Source organism: Aquarana catesbeiana, linkage group LG04 (assembly GCF_042186555.1).
Source record: "Aquarana catesbeiana isolate 2022-GZ linkage group LG04, ASM4218655v1, whole genome shotgun sequence".
Lineage (NCBI taxonomy): Eukaryota > Metazoa > Chordata > Amphibia > Anura > Ranidae > Aquarana > Aquarana catesbeiana.
The window spans coordinates 138,976,085-138,994,094 of NC_133327.1; the positions used below are offsets into that span (position 1 = coordinate 138,976,085).

An 18,010-nucleotide genomic window follows, 5' to 3' on the forward strand; every position below is an offset into this window, starting at 1 on the left:
ACAGAAGCCAATTAACCTACCAGCATGTCACCTTCCCAGCCAGTGTTATTAGTGCAGGGACAGTGCATATTTTTTAGCCCTGATCACTGTATTAGTGTCATTGGTTCCCAAAAAGTGTCAAAAGTTTTAGTTATTGTCAGAATGTCCACCGCAATATCGCAGTCCTGGTATAAGTCTCTGATTGCCGCCATTACTGGTAAAAAAATAACATAAAAATAAATAAATATATCCCCTAGTTTGTAGACACTATAACTTTTGTGCAAACCAATCAATATATGCTTACTGGGATTTTTTTTATCAAAAATATGTAGAATACATATTGGCCTAAACTTTATGACGAAATTTGATTTTCCAATTTTTTTAATTGGATGTTTTTTAGCAGAAAGTAAAAAAATATATTTAAAAAAAGTTTATAAACGCAAAAACGCAGTGGTGATCAAATATCACAAACAAAAAAAAAAAAGCTCTATTTGTGGGGGAAAAAAAGGACATCAATTTTATTTGGGTACAGCATCGCACGACCGCACAATTGTCAGTTAAAGTAGCGCAGTGCCATTTCACAAAAAAAATGGCCTGCTCATGAAGGGGGGTAAACCTTCCAGGGGTCAAGTAGTTAAAAAAAAAATTGTTTGGTATATCCAATACTATACAAACTTCTTGCTATGACCTCTAACCCTTCTGAATCCCATCTGTACCTTTCTCCCTGCCCATATAGTACAACGTGTCACAATTGCACACGTTTGTAAAGTTTCAGTAGTAAAAAAAAAAAAAAAAAAAAAAAGAGAATCTATTTCCTGTCAGGGCACATCCGTTTCCGCTTCCTTCTCTCCCTGCATTCTCCAGCCCCATCCTCAGGCTGACGTGTCGCGGCAGATGACGTTCCCTTAGCTGATAGGCCGGACCGTATTCTATATAAAAGGTGGACGAGACGGCCGCAGCTTTCCCCGGCAGTCAGCGGATCGGGACGCGGAGTGAGTGTAAAGGGAGTCAGGGGAGGACGGTTCCGGGGGAAGGGGAGGTGGGGGGCTGGGAGTGTTGCAGTGGTGGCCGGTGGATGGTGTTAGTAGTGGGGGCAGCCAGCGGAAGTGTGTAGTAGGGAGGGAGGTGGGTGCTGCTGCCTACGTGGAGTAAACACAAGGCAGGACTGCGTGTACACTGGAGCACTTGTCGTTGGGCTATGGAGGGCAGTGTACGATGCCTCATCTTCTGTATGGCCGCTGTGTGATCATGTCCTTCTCCTTGGTGATCCCTGTCCTCTGCACTACGATCACCTGATCGCCATCATAGCTTCTCCCATCTATATCACAACTTGTAGCCAGCCCTCCTATGTTGTAGGATGATTAGTCCTTAAATGTCCTCAGGCTATCCCTACGTGGGTCCCATTTAACTCCACTGATCTGCACAACCATAGCAGACATGACACTTCTACAGCTATTTATATGTACAGAACTCATCCTTCAGGTTTGGATGGATACAGGTGATTGATACCTGCTGTGCTCCATTTATTTCTGATTATGATATTGTGCACCATTACTTGTCCCCTCCCCATCTACTTATTTCTCATGGAAGCTGCAGCGTGATTATTGCAGGCTGCACAAAGGCCAGGAAGGTGTTGGTTAATTCCGCTTTCCTACAAAAACATGACATCTCAGCTTGGGACGTCTCGATCCTTTAGGCCCGGCTCACACTAGTGTGCTTTCAGATGGGACTGCAGTCCCGCAGAATCGCAGGGCATTGGAATATTACATTATTTTTATCGGTGCCTGTTCACATCAATACAGCGCAGTGTGTTTTTATGTGTGCTACTTTAGTGCAATTGCAGAATGATTTTGTCCCCTAAGACTTCAACAGAAAAGCACCTAAAATGCACGTGTATGCATTTTAGTGCATTTGTGGCAGTTTTTGCCAGTCTCCTGCATCTATAAAATAATGAAGTATGAATAAAATATTCAAAAATGCACTACAAAATCGCACTGAAATAACTTCAAGTCGAAGCTGCACTAGCATGATGTTTTCTGTGAAAGTAGTTTTGCTGCCATTTTTATTCTTCGTAGAAGTCAGTGATCTGTCAGCCATCCAGCCTGACCCATATGGTTGTAATCCTGGCCTTTAAAGTGGCTAGTAAATGGGGGGGGGGGGAGAAATATATACATATACACACACTTTCATAAAGCTCAAGTGTGCAATGTGTCTATATCAAAACAGTTTACAGTCAATGGGTTACAAAACCATATGGTTATTCAGCCCATGTATTGTTAATTGTTATGATTTAGACTTCAGTTTTATGCAACTTGTGTTCAATTTAATTTAAGGGATAGTGCAGCACCATTTTTATTGCCTTTCTATATTTGTACATTTCTTTTTAAATGTGCGGCTTTTCCCTGCTTGATTCACACACCTCCAATTCAGATCTTGTGTTGCACGAAGCACAGCGTTTTGCTATCTATCTATCTAATAATTTCCCACACTACTTAACTAGAATGCGAAATCCATTAAAGAGCTTTGAGAGTATTGCACATTGCTTTGTGCTTAAATTCATAGGCGTATGTTTGTTGGGTTGCCCAGTAAAGCTATGGCGCACGGTTTTATGACTGTGCCTTGGTCCCCCAGTATGTAGTCATTAGATGAGATGAAAGCCTCCTTCCCATTGTCTTTATTTAAACCATGTATAAAGCCAGTCGGGTTGCATACAGCATATGGGCTTTATGGTAGCCGTGAAGCTGTTGGTATCTACTCAGCTGAATGAAAACCCTGTGTCAATATTGATGTGATATTCAGTCAATATAATGTTCAGTGTTTTTGTATGGCCTATATTCTCTGGCTCATTGTTGGAGGCAATATATTACTGACAACTGTGAATGGCGAAGTTCAGAATTGTATGTAACTTTGTAAAGTTTTATTTTTTCTCTCAGTGTTTTTTTTTGCTGTGTGCTACCTTCGTGTTCCACTCCATACCTAACTGGAAGCAGAGATTCAACCTGAGCCTGAAGTGGTGACGTTGGCATAGAAAGAGGCCTGTGGTGGGAGGGGTATGCAGAGCTAGAGGAGGGGGAGGTGAAATCCTCCTAATCCAGCTCCCAGGGACAAGTCTGTGTTGCAATCTCTGCTATTGAACCTAGCACCGGACTTCTTAAATATGTGAACTCTGGGACTTTTCCCCTGTGACTTGTAAGCACGTTGCTGAAAATGTATCTGATTTCTCAGTTTGCTTCTCGAGTTTCCTTCCATTTGTCGGTTTTTAAATGAGTTTGACTTTAGAAAGGTATCTCTAATTATTATTTTTTTATTATTATTTTTTTTCAGAAGTATATGTTCACTTTGCCCCTGTTTTCCTCTTGAAGTTGGACTTATGATCCATATGCAGGGTTAAAAGTTGTTTAAGATTGTCAGAATATAGAATTTAGGAGCCAGAAGCAGTTCATCTTAACGGGTACTTCTGAAGGGACATTTTGCTTTGAATATTAAGCCACAGGTTCACTTGTTATCCCAGCACCTTCACTGCTCATACTTGTATTACCCACACTGTAGTACTGTCATGTTCAATCACTGGATTCCTGAAAAAAAGCCCTGTGTAAGTTCCCAAGTTGTGCTTGGTTAAAGCTTACACAGGACTAAGCCTCTCCCCCATGTAACAGTTATTGGGTCTAATGATTGGCTCTCCAAGTGTTGAGCCCTGCATAACAGACCTATAAGGAGAGTTGCATGCTATCTCAGACTTGTTACTTTCACTTTACCGCAAATAGGAAATGGTCAATAACATTGACCCAATTCAAAGGAAACCTGTCATGACACATATGCTGCCAAAGTTTACTTAGCTGAAAATACTTGGAGGCCTGGCTGTCATGCCAGTCTTCTTGCCTCTATACTTTGTCACTGAACTGGGAAAATCTACAGATAAGCTTCCTGATCTGTGCACTAGGAGTTTTAGATAGGGGACAACCGCACAGCCAGGCAATCTACAATTTCAGAAGGGTGTCTGCAGTCACCCAACACATTTGCTTTGATTTATAGGTGTATTGGACTCCTCTGTCTAGTTGAGCTTTAAAATTTCTATGCTGGATGAAATGATTTGGACTCATTTTGTGTGCTGCCTAGATTTTTTTTTTTGTTTAATAAATAATTTCTCTGGTTTTCAAAGTTTATAGTTTTATGTTTATCAATATAAATCACATCCCCTCCTTATTTTGGACTTCCTGCTAAACAATTATATTGTAAGCTCCTGGAGGGTAGGGACTGATGTGATATATAAGTACCATAAATAAATAAAATAAACGGAAACCGCTGAAGAGTCTTCAGATACTGACTGTTCAGAATTGTCAGATTCCTGGTCTCCCAACCAACCCACACTACCCCCATCCAGAGTCCCTTTCAGTGCTTTAATTCTCAGGCCCTTACACTACACTACTGTGTCCTGTACTGAAGTTGATTGTCCATATTCTTATTGTACATCTTCCTGGAATGGGCTCTAAAGTTTTGGGTGCTGCGGCAAACGCTAGCTGGAGACTGGAACGTGCATAGTACAGGGTAAATATTTGCTAGCACACCCTGGATCTTTAGAATAAAGCCGCCTTTCACTTGGGTGGACTGAGCAGGCCCACCTATCCGTTTTTTAGGCGGACCCGATCGGATTATCCATTGCCCTCTATGGAGCAGCGGATGTAAATGGATATGTATGTTTACACCCGCCTTCATATGGGGAGCAGACCTGTCACCTGCCTGAGCAGGCAGATCTGCTGTCCACATGTGTAAAAGGGGCTTAAGTCTGAACGTTTTTTTTTTTTTTTTATTATTATTGAAGAAAGTTGAAGAAAGATCAAATCAGAGTTCAAAGTTTCGGGGCTGTGCAGGACCCCTTTCTCGAGCATGTGATGATAATCACATGGCTGATGAAGGGGTCCTGTGTGGCTTGAAAAGTTGCACTCTTCTGCTATCTGACCTTTCTTCAATAAAAAAAAGTTCAAACTTATTTTGAAGATCTGTGATGTGCTGTCAGATATTTACACTGCACTGTAGTGCATTTGGTCTCAGTTGGGGACTAGGAATCAAACATTCCTGCAAGTGTTGCTTTCTGAAAAATTCAGTGGATGATAACCCCTTACTACTGCAGCAATCAGTGGACTGGGCAGGGGTGAGTATTTAACTTATTTATGGGAAGTCCATCTTTCTTGATATACTTGCTTGTTCACTCCTTGTATTCATGAGCCATATTGGAATAGTGTCCAGTTACCTGTTGTCCTATAGAATGACTAATGTATAGGAAGAACTGGTTTGTTGGAATAGATTTTTGGGTAAGATTATCGCCATGAAGGCCTCCTTTTGTTAAACAAATTTTGTTTAACATTTTATCTCTAGAGTTTATCACCTCTTAAAATCTATTATCTGCCTTCAGAATATCTTTGTTGCCTTTCTAATACCAGCCCAGATCGCGTTGACAGAGTAGACTTGTGTCTGCACCCGGTTGCCCTGCGCTGGTCCTAGTCCCATGTGTAGCGTCGGGTAGCCACCCCCATGTCCGGCTTGATGAAGACATTTTCATGCAGCAGTACTGCTCTTTCGGCTTGCATTCCATAATTCCAAGCATTCTAGCAAATGAAGGAATCTTTCTGTTAGAGAAGCAAGCTTCTCTCCTTTTTTTTTTTTTTTTTTTTTTAAGACTTTCGTTTAACTTTTGCTTATTTTAAATGGCAATATTGAATGAGATCTATTTACATGTTGGGCAATAAAAGCAACAATAATTGGATACATTTATTGTGGTTTCTGAGTTTTGAGTTTAGTTTGTGTAATATCTTGTCACATTATTACATTTTTATACCAGCTGAATTCTATGCATCTAAAGGTTAACATTGTAAGACTTCAGCGATTGGTTGGAAAAAGTTTTATTTAAGAGGAAGGCTTGGTGTTTTTATTGTTTTTATGTTACAAAAATCAAAATAAACACCTTTTTAAAAAAATAAGAGGAAGTCTTGGAGAATTTTCGACAACCTTAATGTGATCTTTACTTTTTGCGAGCAGTTTTGGTCATGTATGAATTTGTTTAGCATATGGTGGTAACCTGTTTCAAGTTTCGTAATACCAGACTTGTAAAAGATGAATGTGGATAGGTTTTAATTGGCTGTGTTTGAGTTTTAATTAGGGATACTTTCTCTAAACAGCTTTTAAGTGGATTTTCAAGCAGCCAGAGGGTTAATCTGGGCTGGAAAGCAGTGTGTAGTGTATGCTGAGCTGGCAGGGAGCTCTGTCTCTTTAAATCGTCCCCTCCCCCATACCGGTAATACAGGCTGTGCTGAGGTGGCAGTACAGAGGGGCCTGTCCCTGCTGATCACTAACCTCCAGCCTTCCACTGCTCCATGCTCTGAGTGTGAACCTCCTTCTCAGCACATACACACCTGCCAACTCAGTGGCCTGTGACACTGATCCTCGCTGATCCCTCGTGTGCGCTGTACAGCGTCTATGCATCTAGCACTTCCTTATTGCTTCTCTCTAAGCAAGTCTGCCTACAAATCAAAGTTTTTACTGCTTTACTTGTAATTGGTAGATTACAGCAAGCCAGGGTGGACACTCCACCATTCCCATATACGATTTCTCGGTGGTTGTTGAATAAAGATCTCAAGCGGAACGTGACCCAGTGTGTCTTCCCCTTTCCCTTATTTCCAGACCGGAAAGAAAAGTCCACTTTAAGCACACAATATCTACCAATGTTTTCTGAGTTGTCAGCCCACCAGTCTTAAAAGTCGTTTTTTTTTTTTTCTTCTTTTTAATGGCTTTAAATTGTATTGTTCCTGTTAAGTACACAATGCGTTTGTGAAGAGAGGTTGTGAACTGTTGTGGAGTCTTTTAGTAATGTTTTATTACAGCTCTGCCTCAGTGCTTGTGCTAAATTGTTCTTAATTGTAAATCTTTATTTGCAAAGTAATTATGGAACATCTGCTGATTTAGCCTAACATATGCAGATGTAACAGCCTTTAATTTAGGTTACTCAAGCAAGGAAACAGTTTCTTCAAAGCTTGTTGCGAAAATTTGTTAAATGTTACACTGGTTTGACAGTGGTGGTGGGTGAGGGCTCATTCCCACCAGTTTAGTTAAGCTTTTTTGATCTGTACAGATAAACCCCAGGGCACACAATAAACAATTGAACAATTGTTTTCTATGTGCCTGGTCATGTTGCACCAATCCTGATATTTGTATCGGGGCCTATACTATGTGTTAAGCCGCCCCTCCAAATCATTATTCAAGCAGTATACCCTGAAATCACGGTTGAATAATGATTTGGAGATCTTCTGCACTCATCCTAGCTCCTGTACACTAAGCATTTGCACGAGTACTTGTGCAAATGCTCCGATCCTAAAGCCTAGTACACACTATCAGGTGGTTGTTTTTTTGTTTTTTTTGTTTTTAACGTTCAACCCAGCGAGCTGAACAAAAAAACTGAAGAGTCGGGAGAAAATCCTGTACCAACATTCTGATGTTAGTACATCGATCTCCCCCGCTGAGCTATTGTGTTCTGATGGGGGGACAGCCCCCCAACTAGAACACTCCAGCCACGCTCTCAGCCATTGGCTGAAAGTGCTGATCGGATGCCGATTGGCAGATCTTTTCAGTCATGGCCCTTTGGCAGAAGCCAGATGTTCAGCCAGATTCTATCTGACTGGCTGCCGTACACATGAATGTCAGCTGATTTCTATTGAATCGGCCGATAACGCCCAATATTCATCCTGTGTGTATGGGGCTTAAAACCCACCCCTTCGGTTCACATATGTGAAGTTGGATGCATTTTGAACTGCGTTTTCGAATGACATGTAAACCAAAAGGATTTTCTGTGGAGCCCATTCACATATGTGCGAGCTGGCCGCAGTCCAATTTTGTAAAAGTCCTGTGTAATTTCAGTCTGGTTCAAGTGCGACTCCTAATCTCATACACTATAATTCACATTTGAATCACACCTGAACCGTTGAATGAAATCGCACCAGACTGAGCTTTGAAATCACGCTGCATACCGTCTCTCGCACATATGTGAACCGTTCTTCATAACTCTAAAGAAACGGTAATCGTTTTTCATTAGTCTAAAAAAACCTGTCGCATGACACCAAAAGTAGTTATCAGTAATTGGCATTATTGAGTATTCCCTACTGCCTTGAGGTGGGTTACAGTGCACCTAAAGGCTCATGTCGCCAAACCACAGCTCTGCCGTAGTGCACAGAAAAAAATGAAATGTTGTTTTTTGTCGTTTCAATAAAGTTGAATAAAAAGGGGAAACCACGAGAGCATGAGGCACTGTTCCCTAACGGCTGTACATAATGTACATCAGCTTGCATGCTAAGTGGCTAAAAATGTGATTTCCTTTTTCATACCCTTTCAGATGGGGTTTGGCAGGGGGAGTGCTAATATGAACAAGTGTACCTTGCTAGTTAAAGAGGTTGTAAACCCAGAAAAAAAACTGACACAAAGGCATGAGATGCCTTAGAACAAAACCCTCCAGTGGTGCCCACACACCACTGAGAAAGATGATCTCTTCCCCGGTGTGTGTTCCAGGTTCGCGGGTTCCGGCGCTGTGAGTGGCCAGAGCTGCTATGACGTCACTACTGCGTGAGAGAGCCACTCCTATTTACGGTACGGGCTCTAAAGGGTCCGGCACGGTGACATCGCTGTGAGTGGCCAGAGCTTCTATGACGTCACTACTGCGTGAGAGAGCCACCCCTGTTTACGGTACAGGCTCTAAAGGGTCCGGCACAGTGACATCGCTGTGAGTGGCCAGAGCTTCTATGACGTCACTACTGCGTGAGAGAGCCACCCCTGTTTACGGTACAGGCTCTAAAGGGTCCGGCACAGTGACATCGCTGTGAGTGGCCAGAGCTTCTATGACGTCACTACTGCGTGAGAGAGCCACCCCTGTTTACGGTACGGGCTCTAAAGGGTCCGGCACAGTGACATCGACTGCATGCCCTCTGAATATCTCCTAAACTGCAAGTTTAGGAGATATTCACAGTACCTACTGACAAGCCTTGATATATAGGCTTACCTGTAGGTACAAGTAAAAAATAAGACTTCCTCTTTAATTTTGTTTTGGGAAGTAAAAGGCTTCTTTCACACGGCCGGGTAGCTGCGGCCACTGTATTCCAGCAGCAAGCATCAGCAGATTCTTGCAGCAGCAATGACTGGGACATGCAAGCAATCAGCAGCGGCCGGATGGCCTATTTAAAGTGATTGGGGGGATTTACAGTGGCTGCTGCTTTTTGCATGTAGCCGCACACAGAGCGCATGACTTTGGTTATGGATGGGTGTCCTAGCCTGGATGGTAGTCGTTTTCAGGCTCAGACATCTGGATCCTTGATCAGAAAGACCCTGAACAAGGACCCTGCATTGAAGGTCCTTGTTCAGGGGCTTCTTGTTAAAGGGCAACAGTACTCTGTTCCTGTCTTTTTGTTCTGCACTCCCACATGGTACCTGTGTCGGCGCCCATTCGCGCCAGGTACATTGGGATTGGGCATGGTCTCAATGCAAAAATCCATTTCCTTATGCCAGTTCACACCATTGCAGCGCTTTGAAAAAAATATAGCGTGCAGTACTTTTAACACCACACCAAAGCCAAAAGAAATTCATGTATTGTCCCTTTGTAACATTTTCATAAGTAAACCTTGCACTGATCTGGATCAGTGCACACCAGTGGACGTGGCTGCTGGTGTTAAGCCCTCACATGAGTTTCTGATTGAGACTAAAAAGTGACCAATTCAACACCCATTATACAGGTGTGGTCTGCTGTTGTCACCTTTAGGAAACCTGCAGCCATCAGAGTACATGTAGACAAGGTGCGGCTTCAAAGAAGCTGCAGGAGATGCAACTGCGGCATTGAAAAGCAGCAAAGGATAAAGGTGAAAACTACCAATCTGGCACCTCTGCACACATACAGTAGTGGGGTGCACACTTGCACTGAAGCAAATAACAATTGGCTACAGCCAGTTTATGTATGGCCAGAAATATTGTTGACATGCCATCAAACTGTCTGTATCCAGGGATAGTCAGAGCAGTTACACGTGAACAGCAGTGGTGCCACACATTGATTAGGTCAGAGTACAAACCTGACAGCCGCTGCAGCTTTTCACACATTGTGTGCATGCAGAGTTTAGCTTTGCCAGCAAGGATCCACTGATTTGCATCAGCGCTGGCCTTTGAATGTATCCTAAACCTGGCCATACACTGATCAAACCTCTGCTGGTCCAGCAAGGAGCGTCCAAATTTCTATTTCAATAGTTTGTTTTTTACAAAAAGTAAAATACAAGATTTTCCTAAAGCAAGTGTACAGGTGTTCAACGAAACAATCAAAAAAGTGTATAGAACAAAATAGTATTTAAAGGGATTTTTACCTTTAAAAAAAAATAACAAAATTAAAATTGAAAATGTAAAGCATTAATAACAGCACAGTGATTGTGCTGTGTCATTTGGCCCTTTGTAACACCTGCAATACCTGGATGATCCTGCCTGGCTATCCCCTCCCCCCTGTAAACTGACCACGGTTTGTTATGGCTGTTGAGCCCTGACACTGTGGTCAGTTTACGTGCCTTCGTCATCCGCAGCTCTCCTGTCTGTCCTCAGTGCCCACCCCCTCCCCTCCTGCTGCTGAAGTTACTTTTAAAGTTTCTCACTATCCTCTGTTTAATAATGTGTGCCCCAGTGTCTGTGCCTTATAAAAATAAGTTGTTCTATACCTGATTTCAGAGCGCTGCTCGGCACTCGCGTAACCCACCGCCCTCTCTCCTCCTCCCCTCCCGACTGACGTCAGTGTGTCTGTCCGCTGCAGCTGTCAGGTTGAGTGAGGAGAGGGGCGGCCGGTCTTGTAAGCGGTGCTCTGAAATCGGGTATATAATGGCTTATTTTTGTAAGCCATTATATATACCCAACCACCAGTCCACCACTATTCAGGTGGTAGCTGTAGGTAAGACAGCCAAGGATTCCAAATGTTGTAAAACATCGATTTTGTTTATCTCGAAGTGTACTAACAATTTTTTTAATCAAAGCGGAGTTCCGCTGAAAAAAAATTAATCAAAAGTCAACAGCTACAAATACTGCAGCTACTGACTTTTTTTAATATATGGACACTTGGCTGCCCAGAGTGCCCGCGATGTCCTCACCCGAAGCCGATCTGTCCCTCGGCTCCCGGGTGGAGGCACCGGCATCTTTGGGAAGGGAATCGGGAAGTCAAGCCTTGCAGCTTCACAGCCTGGTTCCCTACTGCGCATATTCGAGTCGCGCTACACGATCTCACTAGGACCTGTGTCTCCCAGAAGGCGGGGGTTGAACAGAGGAGGGGCCAGACGTGGCGTAGATAGCCGCCGATACTGCATTGATCTATGCCTGGAAGTGGGAGCAAATACCTGGATTATACAGGTATCTGCTCCCCCCCTCCCCCCTGAAAGGTGCCAAATGTGACACCGGGGGGGAGGGGGGGGTCCGAAAAGTGGAAGTTTCATTTTTGGGTGGAACCCCGCTTTAAGCATAATCTAAGTAAGTTTGCGTTTCTACAAGGATGAGTCTACCACAGGGCTTTTCCAAGCCATGGCAATCGCTATCCTGGCCACCACTAATATAACACAAATTAACATTTGAGTGTGTTTGGGAATGTTTTTGATCGGCTCAATAAAATCAACCCGAGCAGTCTTGACAATATATACCATGGTTATAGTCGGGCATGAACGCGTATCCAGAAACATCTAACTTTGGGGCCTGTCCACCATAAGTATATAACGGTTCCCACCTAACCACACTTCCAGAAGCATATAAGTAGATACCAGGATACATTTTAACAGTTTAACTTCTGTTGAAGGGACTTGTTGGAAAATTTTCAGTTTATCAGTAGCCAATCGGCTGCAGACTCTGATCAGTGTATTCTGACAGTGCTGGGTGCCGCTGTCAGAACACAATGTGCCAGTAAGGAAGGGGGACTCTTCTATCCACCTAGTTTGTGTGTAAGGAATTTTTTTTTCTTTCTTTTTTTTTTTTTTTTTTTTCACTCCTCAGTAAAAGGCACATGAACGCCCGCCTGGAGTTTGCCAAAAGGCACCTGAAGGACTCAGACCATGAGAAACAAAATTCTCTGGTCTGATGAAACAAAGATTGAACTCTTTGGCCTGAATGGCAAGCATCATGTCTGGAGGAAACCAGGCACTGCTCATCACCTGGCCAATTCCATCCCTACAGTGAAGCATGGTGGTGGCAACATCATGCTGTAGGGATGATTTTCAGCGGCAGGAACTGGGAGACTAGTCAGGATCGAGGGAAAGATGAATGCAGCCATGTACAGGGACCTCCTTGATGAAAACCTGCTCCAGAGAGCTCTGGGTCTCACACTGGGGCGAAAATTAATTTTCCAAAAGGACAACGACCCTAAGCAGACAGCCAAGAATGTCCTTGAGTGGCCCAGCCTGAGCCTAGGTTTACACTGCTGCGGGAACTAAATTGTGTGAGTTCAGCTGAACTCGCACGATTTCATACCCGCATGTCACTCCGACTTTGGGGGCAATTTCAGAAACATCTGTGTGGGTTCCTGCACAGATGTCTATTGAAATCGCACAGTCACCAAAAGTAGTACAGAAACTACTTTTGGGAATTGCAAATCGCATAAATGTGAACCTGGGCTTAAACCCGATTGAACATCTCTGGAGAGATCTGAAAATGGCTGTGCACCAACACTTTCCATCAAACCTGATGGCGCTTGAGAGGTCCTGAGCTAGGAGAAACTGCTGAAAACCAGATGTGCCAAACTTGTAGCATCGTTTTTAAAAAGAATTTAGGCTGTAATTGTTGCCAAAGGTGCTTCAACAAAGTATTGAGCAATGGCTGTGAATACTTATGTACATGGGATTTTTTTGCAAAGATTTCAAACGAACTTCTTTCACATTGTCATTATGGGATATTGTTTGTAGAATTTTGAGGAAAATAATGAATTTAATCAATTTTGAAATAATGCTGTAACGTAACAAAATGTGGAAAAAGTGAAACGCTGTAAATACTTTCTGGATGCACTGTACCTGCTCCAACTTCCAGTCAGTTCACCATGACTAAACGAAAGTTCAGCCCCTTTCCATCCCCCCTGCAGCTTCTTGGGACATGTCAGAAGGACAGCCGGCTGTCAAGCCACAAGGAGTCAGTTGGCTGCCCACAGTTTGGATGCCAACGCTTGCACCCGATGCCCAGCAAAGAGCCGGGTCGGGTGAGGACATCGTTGGATCCTGGGACATGTGTATGTGTGATTTAGTTTATAATTTATTTTTTTTTTTTTTTTAAGTCAGCCGCTACAAAACTTCAGCCCCGGAAGGTTTTACCCCCTTAATGACCAAAGCATTTTTTGCGATTCGGCACTGTGTCACTTTAACTGACAATTGCGCAGTTGTGCAACGCTGTACTTAAACAAAATTGACGTGTCCCCCCCCCCCACAATTAGAGCTTTCTATTGGTGGCATCACCTCTGCGGTTTTTATTTTTTGCGCTATAAAAAAAGTGACAATTTTGAAAAAAAAAACTATTTTTTACTTTTTGCTATAATATCCCACGTTTATTTTTTTAAAAAAATTTCTTCATCAGTTTAGGCCGATATGTAGTATTCTACATATTTTTGGTAAACAAAATTGCATTAACCGTATATTGATTGGTTTGTGCAAAAGTTATTATAGCGTCTACAAAATAGGCAGTAGATTTATGGCATTTTTATTTTTTCGGAACTGATATTGTGGCTGACAGATCGGACACTTGACATTTTTTTTTGGGACCATTGAGATTTATACAGCGATCAGAGCTAAAAATAGCCACTGATTACTGTATAAATGTCACTGGCAGGGAAGGGGTTAACACTAGGGGTGATCAAGGGGTTAACTGTTCCCTATGACTGTTTCTAACTGGGGTGGGTGGGCTTACTGGGACATGACAGATCACTGTTCCTGACCACTGGAAACAGTAGATCCCTGTCACCTGTCAAAACGAGGAAATGCCTTGTTTACATTTCCCCGTTCTGCCTGTGTATAAGGCAATTGAGGACCGCCGGAGGACATAGAGTCCTCCTGATCCGCAGGCACGCTTCCTCAGCAACTGAGCCTGCGCGAATCGCCGTAGCTTTAGTGCGACTTGTGCCGTCATCAAACAGCGGCCGGTCTTAAAGTGGTTAAGATCAGGTCAGAGGGGTAATTTTTTCACTCTGCATGTTTGAGTTGTTAAGCATGCAAACTAGTAGCAGATCATTGCAACATAATGTGCCGAAAATGCTTACTGTATGTAAATGTGCCATGAAGGCCATATACCAACATGGTGAGGCATTGTCTGGGTTTTCTGCCCCCAAGAGTATAACAAATCTCACAGAAATAAAGTAAAGGAACATTGTAATAGTCATGCAAAACAATTTCCTTATTCTACGTTTTGCATGAAATGGTTTCTTGCTGTGTATTTCTGCCTCGTAATATCCCACATGAGTCCTCAAACCTCCATTTCCCCCTCACTTCTGTTTGTTTGGAACGAGCAGTGCACATTATTTGTGGTTATATGCGCTGCCTATACACACTACAAATCCTCCATAGTCTCTCTTGGTTTCAAGCAAGAGAGGGTGGCTACGGTACTGCATACAGTAGAACCATGGAGAACAGACATAGACACCCTCTAACATAGTGGTTCTCAACCCCTCTAGTGCCGTGACCCCTTGATAAAATTTCCCAAGTTGTGGAGACCCCCAACCATAAAATTATTTTCATAGCGTGGGTTGTCAGCACCCAAGGCAAGACAAGTAATTTGTACCCCTAACCCATGGACATGGGTTAGCACTCCCTAACACTTTAGAGTCCCCAACACTCGTACAATATTAAAACCACTTATGGTACATTTTAGGATGTACCACTCTTTGTCTTTGTTCTCCTTTCTTTCCCTTTTATTTCTCACTATCCTAATTTCTTGACCCCCCCCCAATCCCTCTTTCTAGCCATCTTTCTTGTTCTTTCTCTTATTCTTTCTCTCCCTTTTTCTTTGTTCTCCCCCCCCCCCCCCCCTTTCCTCTCCCTTACATGTATTCTCTATTTTTATTCCTTCTCTTACTCCTTGGTGGGGGGGGGGGTGGGGGTGGGGGGAATGGGATAAGTGGCAGTGTTGGCGGGGAGTTCTGATCAATTTAGGTGCTCTTGATCAAGGTCATCTGCTGATCTGAGAACTGTAGTGGGGACCTTTTAATGGCAACTATAATCCCAGGTAGTGTTACTCAATGTGTCTCCGACTTTGTGGTGTCTCGTAGCAGTGACACCTATGCCAAAATCAGAAGATAGGGTCTCCTGCAGCCCCTTCCACTTCACATTCCTCACCAGTCAGCTGCCCTGTAGTCTCTGCCCCCCAGTCATGCCGTGAACTGAATGGGCGGCTGCAAAGAGACTGAGTGGGCAGCTGTGGGCTCCAGGGACAGCCCTGCTGGGCGGCCGCAAAAAGGCTGGGAGAGCAGCGCAGGCTTCAGGAACAGCTAAGTATTTGGTGACCCCTGGCAAATCATCATTTGACCCCCAGGTTGAGAACCACTGCTCTAACAGGATGTCAGATGACAGCAGCAAAAAAAAAAATAATTGGAGGATGCTAATAGAAGGTAATCTTTTGCATTAAGAATACATTTTATATATACTTTATATACAGTGCGTATAGGAAAGGAAATGCCCAGTTTATTTTATCCAGTTGTGTATATACTTAATTCAAAAACAAGCACTGAGTTGGAAAAGATCACCCCCCCTCCTCCTAAAAATGACTTGTAAACTCAATCAGTGTAGTGTAGCATGGCACACAGTCTTTTGAGTTTGAACTGTGATCAGCTGTGGTCGTTTTTGATTAGCTCAGCATTTAAAAGCTTTCCTGAAGCATTTCAGCCCCTGATAATGCAACTGAAGCAAACTGTCAACTACGGGTGGCAAGGCACTGTCTCTGGGATAAAGTTGTGGACAGGCACAAGTCAGGAGATGGATAAAAAAAAAATTCAAGGGCTTTGTCAATTCCTAGAAGCGCAGTGAAGTCTATTAAGAGGTGGAAGGTATTTGATACAACACAGACCCTCCCTGGATCAGGACATCGCTCCAAACTGGATAAGAGCCAGGAGGAAACTGGTCGGAGAGGCTACCAAGAAGCCTACTGCAACTCTGAAGCAGTTGCAGGAATTTTTGACAAAGAATGGTTGTTGTGTGCATGTGACAACAATATCGCACATTCTTCACAAATGGTGGCTTGTATGGGACAGTTGCAAAAAAAAAGCCACTCGAGGCCACATGCAGTCACGACTGAGCTTTGCCAAAACACCTTAAAGTTATGGTCAGATGTGACTAAAATTGAATTATTTGGCCTCAACACCAAACTGGCAGAAATCCAATACAGCTCACCATCCAAAAAGCACCATTCCTACAGTAAAGCATGGAGGTTGTAATATCCTGTTATGGGGGTGTTTCAATGCAGCAGGGACTGGAACACTTGTCAGACTAGAAGGAAAAATGGATGGGGCAAAGTACCATCAAATTAGGAGGAAAATCTGCTGCCCTCTGCCATTAAGTTGTCAATGGGAAGAAGGTTTACCTTCCAACAGGACAATGACCCGTCACCCAAAGCACACAGCAAAAATGACCACACAGTGGTTGAAGGAGAAATAGAAAAGTTGAATGTTCTTGACTGGCCTAGTCAGAGCCCAGACAGAAACCCCATTCAAAATCTGTGGAATGACTTCAAGACTGCAGTCCTCAAACGGTCCCCAAGAAAAATGAACTGAACCTGAGCAGTTCTGCAAAGAGTGGGCAAATGTTGTAAAGTCTAGATGTGCAAAGTTAGAGACACATCCCAACAGACTAAAGGCTGTAAATACAGAAAAAGGTGGTCCAACAAATTACTGACACGTGGGGCGATCCTTTTTCCAACTCTGTGATTCTGTTTTTTTTTTCTTGACAAGTTGGTGTTATATCTTTCACTTGGATGTAAATACAGCTGGATAAAACAAACTCTTGATTTCAGGCTGCAAAGCAACAAAATGTGATTTTAAAGGGGGACGATTCTTTTCTATAAGTACTGTATGTAGTGCCACTACTATCGCTAACTATGCATAGTTGCGTAGTGATAAGGCGGTTCTTTTTTTCTATGGGAAAAGGGCAATGGTTTCATACATTTGATAGAATTGTGTCAATTGTACAATACAATCTTTGATTCCTTGGGACTGGGAATGATACAAATACTAGTGTGAAGTCTTTGATGTGCATTTGTAAGAAACTTCCTTCATGCCTGTCAAGACATGTTTCAGGACAGAACTGTGAATTTTTAATCTGAAACCCTTTACTTATCCTGCGAAGCTCTGCCAGTACAAGACAGATTCTCAGCCATGACGCAATGGGATATATATATATATATATATATATATATATTTTGATACTTGTTTGTCAGGTTTACCGCAATGCCAAAGTTGACTGCACTCATGTGCATCCACGGGAGTGATGTCACCTATGGCTGACAATTGACACCTGGAAGCCAGCCGGTGGGTAGCTCCGGGATGCTGGATCCAAGGTGAATATAGTTCAGCTTTAACTAATGACTTCAGTACTTTTTTGGGTCCCTGAGCCAGCACCAGTATGCAGGTCAGAGTAAAGCTTGGCCATAAGAAGTTTTTTTTTTTTTTTTTTTTATCATTAGCCAGCAACTGCCAGTACATTGTATTCTGACTGCAGCACCCACAGCTGTCAGAATACACTGCTCATTGGCTGCAGCCAATCAGCTGATTGAGAAACATTTTCCAACATGTCCCTTCAACAGAAGTCAAACGATCAATTCTTTTGAGCAGGGATGGCCACACACGGATAGGATTTCGGACGGTCATTGCTGAACTGGCTGAATTTTGATTAGTGTATGGCCAGTTAAAGTCAGAAGCACTGATCTACACAATTGTTTATCTAGAAGTTCAGCAGGCAACTGGAACTTTCAGGAGGAAAAGTTTGTTTCAGTGTTTTTCCATGTGTTTTCTGATTGTGGAAAGCCAGTTGCA

General features: G+C 43.0%; 1 protein-coding gene across 2 annotated transcripts in view; it reads left to right on the forward strand.

Annotated features, from left to right (window-relative positions):
* Positions 1–880: 880 nt before the first annotated feature.
* The window catches only part of HDLBP (high density lipoprotein binding protein), a 94,854-nt gene continuing 77,724 nt past the window's right edge, over positions 881–18,010 (forward strand). For both annotated transcript variants that reach the window (XM_073625773.1, XM_073625774.1), the window contains exon 1: positions 881–971. The gene's annotated coding sequence lies outside the window, so the exon portion shown is untranslated. The remainder of the gene's footprint in view (positions 972–18,010) is intronic.